General features: G+C 49.6%; 1 pseudogene; it reads left to right on the top strand.

Moving 5' to 3' along the window:
* The first annotated feature begins 13,077 nt into the window (after positions 1–13,077).
* LOC125722386 (40S ribosomal protein S27-like) lies at positions 13,078–15,986 on the top strand (annotated as a pseudogene).
* Positions 15,987–20,492: the final 4,506 nt, after the last annotated feature.

A 20,492-nucleotide genomic window follows, 5' to 3' on the forward strand; every position in this document is an offset into this window, starting at 1 on the left:
TCATGAGCCGGCGGTTCATGCGGCGTCCCCTGCTGTTCCTGAGCCAGCGGCCCCTGCGGCACCCCCTGCTGTTCCTGAGCCGGTGGTCCCTGCAGCACCTCCTGCTGGTCCTGAGCCAGCGGTTCCTACATCGTCACCTGAGATCTCTGCTGCGCCGCCAGTCAATGCACCACCCCCCACGGTGTCTGTGCCTTGTGTACCCGACCTGCCTGTGCCTCGTGTACCTGATCTGCCTTTGCCTGATGTCCCTGACCTGCCTTGGCCTGGTGTTCCTAACCTGCTAGTCCTTGCAGCTGAGACACTGCCCTCAGAGGCCCCTGCAATATCGCCATCCACAGAGACTCGCACTATGTCCAAGGCCCCTGCAGTATCCCCTGTGGTTCCTGCAGCGCTGTTGCTCACTGGGGCTCTAGCCCTAGTGCCTGATGCCCCGGTCACAGCTCCACCCATGCTTGATGCCCCAGCCCTGCCTGCAGCCCTGGCGCTGCCTCCGCCCACGGTCCCAGCGCTACCTCTGCCCGCGTTCCCAGCGCCGCCTCCAGCCGCAGCTCTGCCCAAGGTCCCAACACCGGTTCCACCCATAGAGGCTCCGGCTCCAGATCCAGTCCCCGAGGAGGTCCCGAACTATCTGATCACCGGTCCTTCCCCCTTGGTGGGGGAGGAGCTCAAATGGGACCCCTGATATTCCCATACAGGGGACTGATTCCGCCGCTCTCGCCGCAACATGGGCGATCCTGACCAGGACCCCACCTTTCGTCTCCTGGAAAGGGAATGGGCACCGATGCCGAGGTCGGTGGCTCAGCCTTGGTCTCCCTGGCTGTGGTTTGAGGGGCGCCTGCGAGTCCTCCGGCTCCTGGTCGGCTGTTGCCTACAGGTCCCCCTCCAAGGACTTGGAGGTCACCTGCGGGTTCCACCGCCTCAGCTCCTCCATCGCCTGCGGATCCCCTCACTATGGCTCCTCGGTCAGCTACACCTTTTCCGGCGGTGGCTGCACCATAGCCTGCTGCGGCTGCTCCTCCCTCCTCGCCTGCCCCGTTGTCCCCTCTGACTTCCTCCTCACACAGTCACCTGCAGCCCCTCCTGCTGCCACTCCTCATCCACTGCAGTCCCCTCGGGCTCCCCATTGTCCACTGGCCTGTGTTTTTCCCCCTCCTTCTTTCGTCCCTCCTATCTCTGCTCCTCGTCGCTCGGTATCTCCTGATATTTTTGTTCCTCCTTTCTCTGTGTCCTCTGTATCTTCTTTCCTGGTCTGCCTGTCTTGCATTCCCTGTTTTGTGTCAGGTCCTGTCTTACTTCCTGTCCCTGTGCCAGTTCTGTGTGTCCATTCTGTTCCTGGTTCCTCTGTGATGTTCTTGGTCTTGTTTTCCAGGTGCTGTCTTCCTGGTTTCGTCTCGTCCTTCGCCTCCCCTGAGATGCGCCCGCAGTGCGCGCCTTTGGTCGGGGGGGGTTCTGTCATGACCTGCTCGTATGGTCCGTGTGCCACGCTCCCCTCATTACCTCATGTGAATTCCTGATTCTTCTCAGCTGGTCTGCGTTTCCGTCCCTGAGTCCAGTATATTTAAGTCCCAGTTCCGTCATTGTATTGTTATGCACTTTGTCCCTGCATGCTTCTCTGTTCGCCCATTAAATCCCTTTTTGCCTCACCCTGCTTCCCTGGTCCATGTGCTTCAACATGTAACAGTGTGGACAAGGCCAAAAAGAGACTACAAACAGTGAAAGAAAAGAACAACACAAGAGACATTACAGAAATACACCAATACAAAAATAAATCAAAAACCAAAAATACAAAATACTAAACATGGAACCTGTCATGCCCACACGGGCGGACACCCCCAGCTGCAGCTCATTACGAGTAACAGGGCTAGGGATAAGACCTGCTAGAGATCACCAGTCCGACGCGAAGTATTGCGCTGATGATTCGAAGCCTTACTAAGCACTCTTTTGTCCATTGTCTTGCCCAGCTTCCGAGCCCTGCCTGTTTACCTCGTGTCTTCCACTTACCTCTCTCTCTCTCCCGTTCCAGACCCGTTCCCACACCTGACCCGACTACCCTGCCTGCCCCAGCTCATCTCGTCCCCGTGTGTTCCTGTCTCGTCTCTCCTCGTAGGACTGGCCCCCTGGCTAACGACCCCCTCGCTTGTTGTTTGACCCTGCCTCTCGCCTGTCCCTTCTGGTGCTTCTATCTGGTTTTCCAGAATAAAGCGTTGTTCAGCTTGCATACCTGGATCCTGGTCTTTCTGTCCCGTGTACCCTGACAGAACCCACAGCAAAAAGGGAGCCTGGATGACACTACCACCCACTTCATTAAGCCACATGGCAGCCTGGAAAACAAGAAAACACACTAGGAGCTAAGAACAACGGGATGGCTTGCGACCCCTGCTTGCCAAACGGGGAACTGACATACAGAAGGGGCAGGACAGGAACCAATCCTGACAGCATCCCAATCTACCTCTGTAAGTCGTGATTGAATACAATGTGTTTTGGCAGTCGTTCACACCTGTATTTAGTACTGCCCACATGTGATTCGATCCATCAAGCTGCAGTTTAAAACAAAGTGTAAACAGGGCCCAAGAGTACCTATGTGGGAAGTCCCACAACTTTATGTCATGTCCAGTGTTGGACAGTAACGTGCTCAGTAATGCATTATTGTAATATTACTAATTTCCTCAGTAATAAATAAGGGATTACAAACTGTAAGGGATTGCAATTCCCAAAACAGTAATAATATTACAGCTAATAATTCAACTATTAACTGCGTTACCAAAACATTATTTGTCGTACATTGGCTTTTTTACCATGACGATCAGCACGGCAGAAATGGGCAGTGTTACCTAAAAAGCTCAATCATAATGGAGGATGAGGGTAAGAGGAACAGTTTCAAAAAGTGGAAGTAGTCATTTTTTTTTAGTTTGTGTAACTCAAAGATACAAAGAACATTGTCATTCACTGTACAATTTGTCCTGCCAGTAAAACGGTTTCAACTGCAAAATATACAATGTCAAATTTATTAAAGCATCTGACATGGCAGTAGAGCAGCAATATGAAACTTAGGGGAAAAACATGCTAACCAAGGACCATGTTTAATGTCAGACAGAGGTAACGCAACAAATGACTGGACATGATATCATTGAATGTTTTGTAAATTTTTGGTAAAACCGTTAAACTCTTTTCTAATGCGAGTTTTCTTTAGTTATCAAGTTGGGGAAGACTTGTACTTTTATTTACATATTTATACATTCTTCATACAGGTTCCAGTGTTTGTGGTTATGTACATTCTGTACAATGTTCTGTTATGCAGTTATGTTCGACATTAATTGTTCCAATGAAGTGGATTCATTTTTAAAAGAAGCATCGAAAGAAATATAGTACATCAACGAATAATGTAACTACTTACTTTTGATACTAAGTAATAAGTAAAGTAACTTGCCCAAAAGTGGTCATGTCATAAGTAACTAAGGATACAAATTAAATTTCAACATAACACTAAATCACAGAATATATATATATTTTTTTTTAATGAGGTGGATGCTGCCTATGGTGATGTGAAACTATACACTTAGGTGAGATAGAAGAACTGTAGAAATGTCTGAAAAGGTTTTTTGCTGTGCACAAAGAAATCTCTGCATTTTTAGAAAAAGAGCATCAGTGCAGTAGGCACAATACCATTCTGTGAGAAGCTGGCAGACCGCATGTTTCTTTGTGGTTTAGACTTTTTACCACATGTATCACAGCACCTCAACCGCCTGAAGGTGCAATTTCAAGGAAGAGATCAAACTATCTCCAACCTTTACAGTCGAGTTGTTGGTTTTCAGATAAAATTTGTCTCTTCCATTACAGCTATAGAAGCATGACTTATCGCACTTTTTCACATGCACTGAGCTGTGCGCAGAAACACCCTTGCGTTAGACATCATTCAGCAAATATTTTTACAATTTCAGCAAGCTCACGTCAGCAGCTATTGAGGAGCAGTCACTTGAATTGCACACTGAATGGTGTGAACTGCAGTGGGATCCCATTTTCAGTCTGCCAAAGATGAATAGGGATTTGCGGTTTGGAAACTACCTGAGTGCCGCTTCCCAAAACTACATGTCTTTGTGCTGTCCTTGGCTAACCTGTTCAGAAGCATGTACACTTGCAAAGCACTTTCTTCATAATGAAGCACATCAAATCAAAAAAAAAGAATAGGTTCAGAAATTAAACTGTACTGCAGCTGATGCAAATATCTTTATACTGCATTGACATTGATGTGCCATTTCACTGAGACTAGGACTGTGGTTATATCTGCTGTTAGTTTGAGGAGAAACAAATTTTACAACATTCATGACATCACTATTATTTCTTTGGCAGTTACCTTGAAAAATGTAAAACACTGCAATTTGTTTGAAAACAACACAAGAACAGGATTGCCACTTTGGTCAGTTGACTAGCGTGAGATTTTCAATCCAAGACAAGTCTGCACATACTTGCACACGCATTTACATAGCCCGTAGGGTTTGCAAACTACACTTTTGATGTAGATAATTTTACATCTTGACGTGAGCGTGGAAACGGGCGTACGCAACATTTTCGTGCATACGCACTATTTATACATGAGGCCCCTGGTCTGTGGGTGGATTTCCAGCACAACACAAGTGAAACCACTGGTCACAGTCATTACAGGAAATCTGTTAAGCAAAATGATCAAAATTACAAATGTACAGCTGTCTCATTAAGCATGTCTTGACTGAAATAATTTTTTATTGGTTTGCATTGGTCTTTAGGAAATAGGTTTGTTTGTGTGTGTATGGGTGTTGCATCCTTCATACCCATGAATCTACAGTCCCTGCTTCTCCACAAAAAAGCAGACTTCACTGATGTCAGCTGTTGCAGACAACATAAATTAACAAACAAGTGTGTGTTTGTAAATTCAAACTTCTACCAATTTATATAAACATTCCTGTACGGCCATTTCTTTTCTGAAGCAATTTATGACATCAGTTTTGTGGTGCTTGCCCGGACAGGAAAACAAGGATCCAGAAATGCAAGCTATAGCCGGTTTTAATGGTGAGATTGAGGTGGAGGCACAGACAGGGATCAGCAATAAGCAAGGTCGATGAATGAAAGCAAGGGTCAATAGCCAAGGAATCCGTCCTACGAAGAAGCATGGGACACGACCACACAGGGAAGTGGGGACGTGACGTGCTGGTCGGCAAGGAAAGCAGGTCAGGTACGGGAGCGGTTCTGGGGAAGTGAGGGGGAGTGGGTAAGGAGAACACACTAGGCAGACAGAATTGGCGTGGGAAAAAGGGCAGACAAAAGACACAGAATTGCTCGGTAAAGCTCAGTCATTTGGCTCAATACTTCGCAACGTGCTGAGGCATTTCAGCTCCTTTAGACAGTCTGCTAATCAGCTGTGATGCTACGCACCCGGTTTCATTGGAAAACCAAAGACACTGGTTTTCCAAAAGTCTTTCTGAAAACTAAAAATATATTTAAACATTTAATTTTGGTCACTCCACAAACTTAAAATCATGTTATATTTTTGTTTTTAAATATTTGCTAATAACCAAAACATTTATTGATGCTTACCTGGCACATAAACACCCCACACGAACTACTGTCTCTCTGAAGTGAGTGTGGAAGAGTCGCACATGTCCAGCCTGACACATTGCAGCCTTTTCTCCTCATAAAGGTCCTGTAAATCAATCATCGCACATGCCGGAGTTGGATTTATCATTTACTGAAAATTTGACATACAGGACTGTGCAAAAGCCCAATTTTTTATGCAAATTGTATTATAGATGTTTTTTTTATGATTTATACATTATTGAGTCCAGCTTAGATGTCTAAACATTACTTTTCCAACAATATAAAAAAAAAGAATCGACACTCCCAATGTTGACTTTACTCTTTACTGTACTGTTTATTATTGTTTGTTAGTGTGCTTTTAAGTAAAAATGTATAGTTACAGTATATTACATTTTAAACTTATCTTTACTTGCACCATTTCTTTGCACATGCCCAATGCTTTTGCACATTATTGTATGTTTTTGCTTTGATAGTGACAAAATCTGACATGTTATTTCTGACCTTGTTGTGTCAAGGCATAGGGCGACCTTTTTCTTTGATTCTCCAAGTGAATTCAGAATTTTTATTTTTTTTGTGATGGATACATTGCTTAAAATGAATAATCAAACATAATTGTAAAATGAATCCATCCATCATCTCCCGCTTAATCCGAGGTCGGGCCGCAGGGGCAGCAGTCTCAGCAGGGAGGCCCAGACTTCCCTCTCCCCAGCCACTTCATCCAGCTCCTCCGGGGGAATCCCGAGGCGTTCCCAGGCCAGCGGAGAGACATAGTGGGACATGCCCGGAACACCTCACCAGGGAGGCATCCAGGAGGCATCCTAATCAGATGCCCGAGCCACCTCATCTGGCTCCTCTCAATGCGGAGGAGCAGTGACTCTACTCTGAGTCCCTCCCGAATGACTGAGCTCCTCACCCTATCTCTAAGGGAGAGCCCAGCCACCCTGCGGAGGAAACTCATTTCGGCCGCTTGCACCCACGATCTCGTTCTTTCAGTCACTACCCATAGCTCATGACCATAGTTGAGGGTAGGAATGTGGATAGACTGGTAAATCGAGAGCTCTGCCTTTTGGTTCAGCTCTTTATTCACCATGACAGACCGATGCAGTGCCTGCATCACTACTGATGCTGCACCGATCTGCCTGTCGATGTCCCGTTCCATTGTTCCCCCACTCATGAACAAGACCCTGAGATACTTAAACTCCTCCACTTGGGGGAGGACTCCATCCCGAATCCCAGAACCATGGTCTTGGATTTGGAGGTGCTGATTCTCATCCCAACCGCTTCACACTCGGCTGCGAACTGTCCCAGTGAGAGCCAAAGGTCATGGTCTGATGAAGCCAACAGAACCACATCATCTGCAAAAAGCAGAGACCTAATCCTGAAGTCACCAAACCAGACACCCTCAACGCCCTGGCTGCGCCTAGACATTCTGTCCATTAAAGCTATGAACAGAATCGGTGACAAAGGGCAGCCCTGATGGAGTCCAACCCTCACCGGAAACAAGTCCGACTTATTGCCGCCCATGCGGACCAGGCTCTGGCACCGGTCATACAGGGACCGAACCACCCTTAAAAGGAAGCCCGGTACCCCATACTCCCAGAGCACTCCCCACAGGACTCCCCGAGGGACACGGTCGAATGCCCTCTCCAAGTCCACAAAACACATGTAGACTGGTCGGGTAAACTCCTATGAACCCTCCAAAACCCTGCTGAGAGTATAGAGCTGGTCCACTGTTCCACGGCCAGGGCGAAAACCACACTGCTCCTCCTGAATCCGAGGTTCGACAATCCGGCGGACCCTCCTCTCCAGGACCCCCAAATAGACCTTACCAGGGAGGCTGAGGAGTGTGATCCCCCTATAGTTGGAGCACACCCTCCGGTCCCCTTTTTTAAAGAGGGGGACCACCACCCTGGTCTGCCAGTCCAGACCCCGGATTAAGCGGAAGATGATGGATGGATGGATGGATGGATGGATGGATGGATGGAGAATCGGTGACAAAGGGCAGCCCTGACCCTCACCGGAAACGAGTTCGACTTATTTCTGCCCATGCGGACCATATCATGCACTGGTCGTACAGGGACCGAACTGCCCTTAAAAGGAAGCCCTGCACCTCATATTCCCGGAGCACCCCCCACAGGACTCCCCGAGGGACACGGTTGAATGCCTTCTCCAAGTCCATAAAACACATGTAGACTGGTCGGGCAAACTCCCATGAACCCTCCAAAACCCTGCGGAGAGTATAAAGCTGGTCCACTGTTCCACGGCCAGGGCGAAAACCACACTGCTCCTCCTGAATCCGATGGTCGACAATCCGGCGGATCCTCCTCTCCAGAACCCCCGAATAGACCTTACCAGGGAGGCTGAGGAGTGTGATCTCCCTATAGTTGGAGCACACGCTCCAGTCCCCCTTGTTAAAGAGGGGGACCACCACCCTGGTCTGCCAGTCCAGAGGCACTGCCCCCAATGTCCATGCAATGCTGCAGATGCGTGTCAACCAAGACAGCCCCGCAACATCCAGAGCCTTGAGGAACTCCGGGCAAATCTCATCCACCCCCAGGGCCCGGCCACCGAGGAACTCCGCCCCAGAGATAGGCGAGTTTACTCCTAAGTCCCCACACTCTGCTTCCAAATCGGAAGGCGTGTCGGTGGGATTGAGGAGGTCTTCGAAGTTCCTTCCACCGACCTAAAACATCCTGAGTTGAAGTCAGCAGCTCACCATCCCCACCATAAACAGTGTTGATGTTGCACGGCTTTCCCGCCCTGAGCCGCCAGATGGTGGATCAGAATCTCCTCGAAGCCGTCCGGAAGACATTTTCCATGGCCTCGCCAAACTCCTCCCACACCCGAGTTTTTGCCTCAACAACCGCCGAAGCCGCATCCCACTTGGCCTACCGGTCGCTGTCAGCTGCCTTTGGAGTCCCACAGGCTAAAAAGGCCTGATAGGACTCCTTCTTCAGCTTGACAGCATCCCTCACCACCAGTGTCCGCCAGCGGGTTCGGGCATTGCCGCCGCGACAGGCACCAACCACCTTACGGCCACAGCTCCAGTCAGCTGCCTCCACAATGGAGCCAATGGAACATGGCCCATTCGGACTCAATGTCTCCCCCGGGATATGGGACAAGTTCTGCCGGAGGTAGGAGTTGAAACTCCTCCTGACAGGGGATTCTGTCAGACATTCCCAGTAGACCCTCACTATACGCTTGGACCTGCCAGGCCTGGCCGGCTTCCTCCCCCACCAGCGGAGCCAACCCACCACTAGGTAGTGATCAGTGGACAGCTCTGCCCCTCTCTTCACCCAAGTGTCCATGACATGCGACCGCAAGTCCGACAACACGACTACAAAGTCGATCATCGAACTGCGGCCTAGGGTATCCTGGTGCCAAGTGCACGTATGGACGCCCTTATGCCTGAACATGGTGTTCATCATGGACAATCCTTGACGAGCACAGAAGTCCAATAGCAAAACAGAAAAACAGAACAGAGCGGGTATTAATACAGATTTACATATGCAAATATACATAATTATGGGTGGGTCGGGGGGTGCCTGTGGATTCGTTCACGTACGTAGAATTTCCCGCTCATTGGCATTTATAAAGGGAATGTGCGTCAATCTGTGCTTACGCAGTTTTATGCATCTGGATTTTTTCTTGCTTACGCACATTCCTAGTTTTGTCCGTACGCCATGTTTTAGTGTGAATTCTACGCACGTGGTTATACATGAGGCCCCTGGTGTTCTCTGTCTTGCTATATGGCTGTGAGACATGGACACTATCCAGTGAGCTGAGATGCAGACTGGACTCCATCGGTACTGTGTCTCTTCGGAGTATCCTTGGGTACTGCTGGTTTGACTTTGTGTCGAAAGAGAGGTCGCTAGAGAAGTTCTGAATGAGGCACATTACCTGCAGTGTGAGGGAGCATCAGTTATGGCACAACGACCATGTGATGTGTTTCCCTGAGGGTGATCCAGCTCGCAGGATCCTCATTGCTGAGGACCCAAGTGACTGGACCAGGCCAAGGAGACCCTCACGTAACACCTGGCTGCGGTAGTTGGATGGCCATTTCCAGAGGGTGGGACTGGACCATGTATCTGCCTGGGGGATCGTAGGCCAGGATCCTGAGGAGTTTCACTGTGTGATGGGTGCACATGCTCCCCAACCTGACCTGACCTGACCCTATTATGTACAATATTTAGAATGGTTTAGAATGGATGTCAGGAAATCATATTTCCCCTAATAAGCAAAAGATATATGTGTGACGCCTGAAAATCACTCGGGTACATAACTACATCAGAATACAGTAGTTTTATTAGTACTGAGGTCCACAGTTGCTGTGTGCCTGTTTTAACAGGGGGGAACCAAATATCCCAGATGTCAGGAAATAATGTTTCCCCTAATATTTAAGCAAAGATGTATGTGTGACATCTGAAAATCACTCAGGTACATTATTACATTTGAGTGTACAGTAGATCGTCACGCATAATATTGTCTTACAAGCAAGATTACCGTTTTCATCAAGAAATATCTGTATCCAGAGAATTTAATAATTTCATTTAGTATTTGTAAAAACAAAAAAACATCGAAAAGGCATGTGATGTTTTAAAATAAATGGCTTGTTTACCTCAAGAGCTTCGTAGAAAGACATTAAAACGACAGAGAAACTGTCTAACTAAAGTGAATCCATCTAACACTTAGTAGCAAGTGACGTCATGATTTAAATCAGCGAGCGATACGGGGAACACAGGGGAACTGAATTTCCCGTAACACCGGTGTTCCAAGCCTGGATTAATCGGGAGGGGTGGTGTCAAGAAATAAAGAGACTGTATCTTCACTGTTTTATGACCTGCGCATCCAGTTCTCGTGTGTGCCAGGCCCCCTGATCATCCACGTGTGCTTCCCGGATTGTGCCCAGCTGTTCCCTGTTGTTTTGCCTTGTCTTACGTATATCAGTCCATGTCTTCCTCAGCTGGGTGTCCGTCATTGATGTTTGCTGATGTTTCCTAGTGTCAATACGTCACTGTCTGCCCTGTCTCCCCAAATAAACCCTCGTTTCCCGCAATCTTGCCTGCCTGCCTCATCCATCCATACTTACTGCTTGCTCATCCACCGCAGGACGTAACACATCACTGATGTCAAAATGTGGGAAATATGTGGTTGTGTAAATAAATGTGTTAAAGTAGGTTAATGATTCTGTGCTGTCTAAATTGTATAAAACATTTCTAGGCATAGCCAAACAAATCTCCTCCTGTCTGAAAAGGCATAGAAAACGCAATTTAGCCACTAAAGTTTTACAGTTTTTGTGAGGGACAGTCGAATTCTCTCATTATGTTTTTTGTGATCCTGTACCTACACTTTAAAACTCGTTTCAGTGCCGCCACATACACGCGTGCGTGGGAGGGGAGCCCGATCGGTATTTTGCCCCGGGGCAATTCTGCCCTTGTGTGCAGTTGTTCCACCACTGCTTGCAACAATATTTTGATTTGTTATTAACATATAGGCCTGTGTTGCTATAATTTTGTGATATTTCATGGTGATCTACAGCCTAACTACAGATAGCTGGAGGACCAAGTTGTAAAGATAGTAGATTACAAATACATACTAACTTGACTGGCCAATCATAGACTGAAGACCAAAATTCCCCATCTATGGATTATGTCTACCTACTGCAGCTTGCTTATTTAATTTTTAATGATAGATTTTTTTTAGTAAATCAATTATTTAATGATAATCAGTTAATTAATATATTAAACAAATTTCAAATTTATCTCCATTTAACATAAAATTTGACTGTCACGCCCACACAGGCGGGCAATTCCTCGCTGATCGCTCCGCTTACTAAAGCAGATGATACATCACTATCATTGAGAAGTATTGATGCCATGTTTAGCAACTCACCGAGGATTTCTTTGTCTCTTGTCTTCCCCACTTGCCCTGCCTGCTGCGTACTGACCTGCTGTCCTGCCTGCCTTGTTTGTCCTGCCTACCCACCTGCTCCTGCCTACCCTGCCTGCCTGCCCTACACCCCTGACCCATCGTCTTCTTTCTTCCCTCCCCATCGTGGTCTCATCTCCTGCCTGAGTGTAAGTCTGGCCTCCCCGGCTACCAGAACCTCACTTGCCTCTCAAATTCTCTTTTGGATCTCCCCTTTGGTTTTGTCTGCTCCTGGCTTTCTGAATAAATGCCCCTGCTACTGCATTACGGGGTCTGTCTCCTCTCTGACTACCGGACATCACATTAAAGTAATTCAATATGTGTTTCAATGGGTGTAATTGGCAAATTACTTATTATATAGCCATCTTCTTGCATTATACTAGGATCACTATAGTGATTGTCCTGGACAGATATCAGGTCCCACTCATAGTTGGAATGACATCTAATTTGTTCTGGTCATCAGGTGATAGGGAAAGTGACAGTAAGAGGCATTGTGAGACTGGCAGGAGAATCAGTTTGGTGTCTGCACTTTAACAGAGATGGAGGCATTCCGAGGAAATGAAGCAAGAACTAAGCCATCAGACAAGGCCCACAGTTCACCTCTCAATCTGAGTTTCAATCTCTACCTGTAGTCATGAGCCTTGAGTATTTACCAAAAGAATAAGGTCACAAGTACAAACACTCTCAGTGGTTGAGGAGTTCGATGATCGATAGGGACCTCAAGGCACAGCTGAGGTCTGTGAGATCTTTTCTTATAATAGTGCCATCTGGTTGTCTAGGCTTGCCTCTCTGGATAGCCCCAGGGCAGATTCAGGACATGCCATTGCGATCATATCTCCTACCTGACTTTGGGAACGCCTGGGAACCCCCCCCATCACCAAATGAGGTAGAGGCTGTGGTGTTTAAAAGAATTGCCTGGTCAGGTAATCTGCACTGTGACCCTGACCAGGAGATGCATTGTTAAGATGATGATCCACCAACCATGAGCATTTCAATCCTTTTCTAGCACATCTCAATCCACAACCTACCATCCAAGCACATTCTAAATTGTTCTTTACCAAAATCTAATATATAACACTGGGTTGTACAAGCCAATGTAATTCCATTGCTGTAAGATAGGGGTGTCTGAGTCATAAATTGTTCTCATTAGAGGTGTTTTTGCTTGCACCCACACTAGAGTATGCTAAAGGTATGCGTATGCAACCCAAGATAAAACCCTCCTTTCTTCCTCTTTCATTCCCAACCTTGACATTGTAAGATAAAGAGTACCAGTTGGGTCCAGATACCATGACTCGGGACTGAAAGTCTTAGACAACGGTATCTCTGAATTATCCAGTAATCCAACTCCACTTGAAGGCCCTGTAACTGCTAAGAGAAGCTGTTCATCTGGGCTCACTGCCTCCACACTTGATGTGTGTGTGTGCCCTGTTCAAACGACGTGCGTAGAATTCACACTAAAATATGGCGTACGGACAAAACTAGGAATGTACGTAAGCAAGAAAAAATCCAGATGCATAAAATTGCGTAAGCACAGATCGAAGCAAATTCCATTTATAAATTCCAATGAGCACGAAATTTTACGTACATGAACGAGCCCACTGCCACCCCCCCGACCCGCCCATACTTATGTATATTTGCATATGTAAATCTGTATAAATGCCAGCTTCGTTCAGTTTTTCTTAAACAACAATGTATAAACCCATCCATCCATCCATCCATCATCTTCCGCTTAATCCGGGGTCGGGTCGCGGGGACAGCAGTCTCAGCAGGGAAGCCCAGACTTCCCTCTCCCCGGCCACTTCATCCAGCTCCTCTGGGGGGATCCCGAGGCGTTCCCAGGCCAGCCGGGAGACATAGTCTCTCCAGCGTGTCCTGGGTCTTCCCCGGGGTCTCCTCCCAGTGGGACATGCCTGGAACACCTCCCCAGGGAGGCATCCCGGAGGTATCCTAATCAGATGCCCGAGACACCTCATCTGGCTCCTCTCGATGCGGAGGAGCAGCGGCTCTACTCTGAGTCCCTCCCGAATGACTGAGCTCCTCACCCTATCTCTAAGGGAGAGCCCAGCCACCCTGCGGAGGAAACTCATTTCGGCCGCTTGCACCCGCGATCTCGTTCTTCCAGTCACTACCCATAGCTCATGACCATAGGTAAGGGTAGGAACGTGGATCGACTGGTAAATCGAGAGCTTCGCCTTTTGGCTCAGCTCTTTCTTCACCATGACAGACCGATGCAGCGCCCGCATGACTGCTGACGCCGCACCGATCCGCCTGTCGACCTCCCGTTCCATCGTTCCCCCACTCGTGAACAAGATCCCGAGATACTTAAACTCCTCCACTTGGGGGAGGACCCCATCCCCAACCCGGAGAGAGCATTCTACCCTTTTCCGGCTGAGAACCATGGTCTCGGATTTGGAGGTGCTGATTCTCATCCCAGCCGCTTCACACTCGGCTGCGAACTGCTTCACTGAGAGCTGAAGGTCACGGTCCGATGAGGCCTACAGAACCACATCATCTGCAAAAAGCAGAGAACTAATCCTGAGGTCACCGAACCGGACACCCTCAACGCCCTGGCTGCGCCTAGAAATTCTGTCCATTATAGCTATGAACAGAATTGCTGACAAAGGGCAGCCCTGATGGAGTCCAACCCTCACCGGAAACAAGTCCGACTTATTGCCGCCCATGCGGACCAGGCTCTGGCACCGGTCATACAGGGACCGAACCGCCCTTAAAAGGAAGCCCGGTACTCCATACTCCCGGAGCACTCCCCACAGGACTCCCCGAGGGACACGGTCGAATGCCCTCTCCAAGTCCACAAAACACATGTAGACTGGTCGGGCAAACTCCCATGAACCCTCCAAAACCCTGCTGAGAGTATAGAGCTGGTCCACTGTTCCACGGCCAGGGCGAAAACCACACTGCTCCTCCTGAATCCGAGGTTCGACAATCCAGCGGACCCTCCTCTCCAGGACCCCCGAATAGACCTTACCAGGGAGGCTGAGGAGTGTGATCCCCCTGTAGTTGGAGCACACCCTCTGGTCCCCCTTCTTAAAGAGCCGTGTCCAGGCAAGGGAAAACGTGGTTCCAAAATTGTTTTCTTCATAAGGGGTTTTCTGAGCCGCACTTCGTCTGGTTCCTCACCCAGGACCTGTTTGCCTTAGGTGACCCTACCAGGGGCATAAAGCAACATAGACACAGACAACATAGCTCCTGAGATCACTGGAACACGCAAACCTCTCCACCACGGTAAGGTGTCGGCTCCAGGAGAGGAATGTATGAAGTCAGGCAAGTCATGCGCTCTTTCGGTTAGATCGATCAGAGTAGCTGAAGTCAGCCAGCTCGCTAAAGATCTTTTGCACCTACCCCTTGAGGAGGAGAAGAGGAGGCACAAGAAGAAGAGGCTTGTGCAATGCCCTAACTCTTACTTCATGGATGTGAAGTGTCCAGGGTGCTACAAGATCACGTGTTCAGCCACGCGCAGACTGTTGTACTATGTGTGGGCTGCTCCACAGTGCTCTGTCAGCCCACAGGAGGGAAGGCACACCTCACTGAAGGATGTTCATTCAGGAGGAAACAACATTAGCTGTTTGGCCAAAGAGACTGCTTGTTGGAAGGCTGGTGCTCAGCACATTCTATTTAGTTTGGACTGGAGATGTGAACCAGCTGGACTGACTGATCACTGTAACTCCAAGCTATGGCCTTGTCTCAATAAATGTATAAACCACGTGGGAAAAATAAGTATTTCAGCAAGTGCGAAGTGGAGGTCATGTTAACAGACATCGAGAAAAGAAAGGTGATATTATTTGGTGGTTTAAGTAGTGGCATCAGCACTAAAGTTGACAGAGCGGCAGAAAGTGGCGGAGTCAGTTAAAAGTTTTTTATCTATTTGCACGGTGGCCGAAATTAAAAAGAAGTGGTCGGACATTAAAGTTGACGAGTAGCCGCTCACTCTAATAGTCCCAGCAGCACAGGCGGAGGTGGCGGAATCCCCGGTCTCACACTTTATCGGGTGAGGGGGATGCTGATGTCAACACGGGTGAGTTTTTCTTGTAGCATACTTGTTTGAATTACTTGCATGTTTATGAATAACAAATAGGGTGCAGATGCGTTGTTACTTTTGTTTATTCTGTTTGTTTATTCATACAGACAATAGTACAAGAGGTGCCCCCAATGCCGAGGACGACACAGACGGCGATGGTGCTGCTGTGCCAAGCACATCTTTGGGCGCTGGCTGCACACATTCCCGTGCCTCAGAAACCAGGGGGCGACCGTCCGGCCGTGTGCTGACTGAAGCTGTGCTGCAGTCACAAAATGCAATAGTCAATGCTGTAAGATATGTTGCCAATGAATTAAAACATCCAAATGATACGCTGTGTGATATTAACAACACATTAAGTTAAAAAATAAATGCAGTGTTTGGTTACCTGTTTTACATTCTTGCTATTACATTCAAATGAAGTTGTAATGCTGCTCCATTTGCCGGAAAATTTGGTGGCTCAGGTTCATCTCACCTAAACTCTTCAGATACCGGCAAGCCACAATGTTGTGCCAGATTGTGCAGCATGCTACAGTACATGCGTGTACAATGCGACACTTTCTGTGGACTGTATAGTAGTACCCCATTGGTCTTGTCCAGGCAGTGCCAGCAGCCTTTAAGCTGCCCTACAGTGCGCTCTGCCACCGCCCGAGCCCGAGAATGGGGGGCATCATTATAACGCTGCTCCTGTTCATTCTGGGGGGTTGCGAGTGGCGTGAGAAGCCACAACTTCAGTGGGCACCCACTGTCCCCTAAGGAACTGTCAAATGGTTAAATCAAACAAAACTTACAATACTGGACCAAATTATAAAATGGGAAAAATCTTCTTACCGATCAGCCTGCCATCACGTACCACCCCATTTTCAAGTTTGTTGTTTCTGAGAATGAACGAATCATGGGTTGAGCCAGGCCATCTAGTCACAACATTAATGCAAGGGCGTTAGAAGCATTTTGAATGTGGGAGGTACACACTGGCATAAAACTAATATTTTATGTTAAATGTGGGGGGGATCCAAACGAATAATTATGAAATGTGAGGAGGACACGTCCCCCTCAGATTTAATGGTGGTGACACCTATGCATTAATGAGACGCATGTTCGAATCGCACATAATTTGTACATTAATAAAGTGAAAGTGCTTTCTATTTATATAAGCAAATTCATTCTCTGAAGGTGCCTGTCACGATCACGGGCAGGGAAAGCGGAGATCGTGCGGGTCGGCTGGTATGGAGCAGGCAACCAGGCAGATATCGGGGCAAAACTCAGGGTTTATTAGGGAACACAGACTAGGAACAGGGAATACGAGGGATACCAACACCTAGCCACAATGACGGACAAGGGATACAAGCAAGACTAGGACATAAATGGACAAGACAGATCGAAATAATCAGAGACAGCGGGGGACAATCAGGGAAGTACACGTGGGTAATCAGGGGGGCGTGGCACACACGAGGAGCGGACGAGTCGGGCATCACAGAACCCCCCCCCCCCAAAGGTGCGCTTCACCAGGGGTGCCTAGGAAGGGGCGAAGGACGGGACGAGGGAAAACTGGACATGAAAAACAAGAACACAATGGTCAACGCAGAACTGGAAACAAGACTGAGGCACAGAACATAGCGAGGGACAAGACATAGGAAAAAATCTGACAGAGGGCTGGGAAGGCGAATAGACAGATGAAGAAGGGGGAAACAGAAGGAACGGGTGGAACAAAAGGACCGGGAGTGTTTGGAGGGAACACCGGGGAGCAAGGAGAAAAGAAGGGCGGAACAGAGGGACGAGGAGCAAACGAAGGAGGGACGAAGACGGAAGAGTAGGGAGAGAAGGAGGGGGAATAAAGGGGAGTCCAAGGGAGCCGCAGCAGGCATCAGGAGGCAGCCGGAGGGGCCGCAGGCGGCCGGGAGGCCGGAGCCGGAGGGGACCTCGGAACGGCTGAGGAGGCGGGATGAGGGACAGACAGAGGGACTGAGGAGGGAGCCGGAGGGGAGACCAGGGAAGGCGACGAGGGAGCTGGAAGGGACCCTGGCGAGGGCAAGGAGAGGGGGGGAGCCGCAGCAGGCGGCGACGTCGTCCGACGCGCCAGAGCGGGAGGATCTGCAGGTGACCGAGGAGCCGCCATCGGGGGACCCGCAGGCGACCGCCGTGGAACAGGCGGAGGGAGCGAGACAGGGTGACGAGGTTGCGAAGGGGGACCTGCAGGCGATTCCCAACCCGGAGCGCCAGGACCTGCAGGTGCCGACCTAGCCGCAGCGCCGGCGAGGGAGGATGAGCCAGGGGGTAGGGCGGGAGGGACCCCTGTCCGACGTCTGTGTCCCCTCCCCTTGCGGGACACAGACATCACGACCCCTAGTCGGGGTCGAGTTTGCCGAGGTAAGGGCAACGGGGTAAATAGCCAGGTCCCCGAGGGGTCCCATTCAAGCTCCTCCACCTCCGAAGAGGGAGGAGCTTCGATGGAGTTCTCTGGGACCTCCTCGGGAACTAGGGCACAAAGGATTGGAGTGGGGTCTGGAGCAGGAGTCTCAGTAGAAGTCACGGGGAAGGTAGGTAGCGCCTCGGGAGCGGGCGCGGGAATTGCAGGTAGAGGGAGCGCCTCAGGCGTGGGCACGGAAGCTGTAGCAGGCAGAGGGAGCCTCTGCTCGGGAGCTGAAGCCGCAGACTGCGGTGGCGGCTGCCCAAGGAGCTCAGGCGGGGGCGGCTGCTGCTCAGAATGGGCAGGCAGCGGCGACGGCTCCTGCGTGGGAGCCACAGGCAGAGGCGGTTGCACCTGCACTGGAGCCGCATGCAGAGGCAGCTGCGCAGGCGTTGGAGCCGCAGGCAGAGGCGGCTGTGCAGGCGCCCGAGTCGCAGGCAGAAGCGGCTGCACCGGTGCGGGGTCCACCGGCAAAGGCGGCTGCTCGGGAGCGGGATCCACCGGCAGTGGCGGCTGCTCGGGAGTGGGGCCCCCCTCCCCAAGGCGCGCTTCTCCGGGCGTGTCAGAAAGGGGAGGCGGTTGTACCGTTGCTGGAGCCGAACCTCTCCGGAGCTGGATGAGCCGCTTAATATCCTCGGCTAACCTCTCGAGGTCCGCTCGATCCGAGGTGGGAGCGAACGCGTCAAAGTCCTTTCCGATCCGCGCGGTAAGCTGTTCCACCTCCGGGCTACCTGGAGCTGCCGAACCCTCCATCACCCACCAGTAGAGCCCTTGGAGGGCGAAGAATTGGCTGGCAAGGGCAGCTGTCTTCCCTGGTAGAGGCGCGGGGAGCGCCTCCGCAGTGGCTGCCGCTGGGGGCGGGACTGGCAAGTCCCGTGCGGGCGAGACGGGCGTGGCCCTTTTTGGGATGCGGGGTACACGCGGGATGTTGTCTCGCACCGCTCTAACTCCTCCCCAGTTGACCATTCGCTTGGGCCGGAATGAGTACCGCTCGAGGGGTGGTCGTTGCTCTGCTGGGACTGGCTCCGGGTCAGGGGAGAGGAAGGGCTCCTCCTCCTCGACCTCACTCGAGAGCCAAAGCCTGGCCAGAGAACAGGCTCCCAGACGGATCGGCTCCTCCGGAATCCTCCTTCTTCTCTGCTTCTTTTTCTTTTTGGGGTCCGTCATTCTGTCACGATCACGGGCAGGGAAAGCGGCGATCGTGCGGGTCGGCTGGTATGGAGCAGGCAACCAGGCAGATATCGGGGCAAAACTCAGGGTTTATTAGGGAACACAGACTAGGAACAGGGAATACGAGGGATACCAACACCTAACCACAATGACGGACAAGGGATACAAGCAAGACTAGGACTTAAATGGACAAGACAGATTGAAATAATCAGAGACAGCTGGGGACAATCAGGGAAGTACACGTGGGTAATCAGGGGGGCGTGGCACACACGAGGAGCGGACGAGTCGGGCATCACAGTGCCTTTATAGCAATATGAGTGCAGTCGTTGGCTCTGATTACATTGGGAAAATCGGACATTACTGCAAATTGCACTTTAATGTTTGCCTGTTCAACCACAGTGTAAGGAAATTTTATATATCTGGGTGACAAGCGGATTATGCCGTCCCATACAGCTGGCATGGCGCGATCACCTGACTATGATCCCTCAATATGCGCTCTCTTCCAATTCTTCCATAAGCTACGCCTTCCAATAACGCAAGAGCTGCCATGGCAGTTGTAATAGTTTGGTCATTTTCTGCACCATTTTATTGTTACAAATTCAATAAAAATCAGGTGCCGTACATTTGTAAACAACATACAATTAATGTCAGTGTATTGGATAAAGTCAGCGTCATGATTGTGAGTTTAAAAAGGGAAACCACAGTAGCAGTGACTTACCACTTAGAAAACCGAGCAGAAACATGCATACACCATGTGTGGTGCTGCCGTGAGAATGTGGGTAGCGGTGCGCCAAGTTTAGTTTTTATACATCTCGACGTGAGCGTTGAAATGGACGTACGCACCGTTTATACATGAATCCCCTGGTCTACAGCTGAAATTTCCTCAATGTATTCTTATTTTTTTGTTGTTGCAAAACCTATATTGCATATTGAGAATGTTTTACTCATGGTGTATAAGATAACAAAAGTACAGAACAAGGTTACAGGCATGATGGCTCACCCCAGGCAGCAGATGACCTGCATTCTGGCCTGCCAGTCCATTCCTCTTCTGCCAGTGTAGCTCCATGTGCTCAGTGCTGACAGGACTTAGAGCAGTAATGGTAAGCTAAGTAGCTGAGGTGGTAAAAGACTCAAGTGTCAAATCACTAATAACAGAGTTGAGGGACAAAAAAGGGTGAGCAATTAGTAACCCGGATCCAAAACACATTGTGGCGGAAGGGCCCTATGGGGCAGTGGTGGCCTAATGGTTATGGAAACACACTTGTAATTAAAAGATTGCTGGTTTGAATCCCTGACCAGCAAAGTAGTACTTTGAGCACAGTAATGCTCCCTGAGTGCTGAATTAGCTGACCCCTGCTATGTCACATATGGATTATTTTGTTGTTG

The sequence above is a fragment of the Brienomyrus brachyistius genome, unplaced genomic scaffold (genome assembly GCF_023856365.1).
Source record: "Brienomyrus brachyistius isolate T26 unplaced genomic scaffold, BBRACH_0.4 scaffold38, whole genome shotgun sequence".
NCBI lineage: Eukaryota > Metazoa > Chordata > Actinopteri > Osteoglossiformes > Mormyridae > Brienomyrus > Brienomyrus brachyistius.